The sequence below is a fragment of the Danio rerio genome, chromosome 25, assembly GCF_052040795.2.
Source record: "Danio rerio strain M-AB ecotype USA chromosome 25, GRCz13ab, whole genome shotgun sequence".
NCBI lineage: Eukaryota > Metazoa > Chordata > Actinopteri > Cypriniformes > Danionidae > Danio > Danio rerio.
The window spans coordinates 6,816,505-6,817,902 of record NC_141045.1 but is presented as its reverse complement, the minus strand read 5'-3'; positions in this window follow the sequence as shown (position 1 = coordinate 6,817,902).

Genomic DNA, 1,398 nt, shown 5'->3' with positions numbered 1-1,398 from the left:
CGATTGTTTTGAACATTTTTCACTAAATATATCAGAACTTTTTTTATTAGTAATATGCATTGCTAATCACTTCATTTAGACAAACTCATGGAAGATACTACTCCTTTCGCAAACTATAAGGAAAGAAATTGAAATGAAAATTAATTACTTTTGTAATCGGTTTCATATTGAGAAAATGGGATTATGTATAACTTTGCTTAAATGGGGTGAATAAAAGGGCTTTCCTGGACTTTAGAGTCTACATTTTTCACTGTAAATATATCAGAACTTTTTTTATTAGTAATATGCATTGCTAATCACTTCATTTAGACAAATTTAAAGGTGATTTCCGCAGTGTACATTTTTCATTTATTCATTGTACATATTCATTCATTCATTCATTTTCTTTTGGCTTAGTCTCTGATTTATCAGAGGTCACCACAGTGGAATGAACCTTTAACTATTCCAGCATATATTTTGAGCAACGAATGCCCTTCCAGCCACAACCCAGTACTTGGAAACACCCATACACTGACATTCACACACGCACACTACACTATACAGCCAATTTTGCAGCCAAACATCTAGGCCAAATATTTTCCAATGCCAACAAACCATACATCAATGAAAAGCTTATTTACTCAGATTTCTAAAAAATTGACACTTTTGACTTGTTTTATTCTCCATGATGTGTTTTATTAATTTAAAGAAAGCTAAAGTGGATGTGAGGGAAGATAATACGGTACAGTGCATGGTACTGACGCCCATTAATTTTATTTTATACCCCTACGCCTTCCCCTTGGCCCTTGAAACAGAGTGTGAATGGGTAGGGATGGAAATATTCCTCTAGGAAATGGGACAGTAGTACTACACATGCACATGTCATCTTTGCGAGAGCAGTGGAGCAAGTGTTTTCGGTTCATTCACTTGGAAGTTGAAGTATTTTTCACCTCGTTTCGTTGACGGTGCACTCTAAATACTTGCCGTTTAAGAAAACAGAAAAAGCACCCGATGCATGTGCTCCAGCACCAAGACCATTGATACAGTGGTTGCCTACAACAAAAAAGGTGCTGCACTTTACTAATGTTCAAAGCTGAAAAGCATGTTCCGTGTGATTTTTTTCCACACTCAAAGTTGTTTTGTTCTGTATTTGAGTTAACGATCTTTGTTTTTAGTTTTCTCACATGTTGGTGTTACGACTGGTGGATCATGATTTAAGAAGCATCGAACTGTACTGTGTATTAACACAGTGTTCATATTCATGGATGTAATAATAACCACAATAAGCAACATTAACATTTTGCCAGATGTGATGTAAAAAAACCAATTACCTGCCAACGAATTGGCCTATTCTGCCTTCCCTGTTTGTTTAGAAACTAATTTCGAGAGGATCACGTGCTTATGATTACTTGCAGCCAA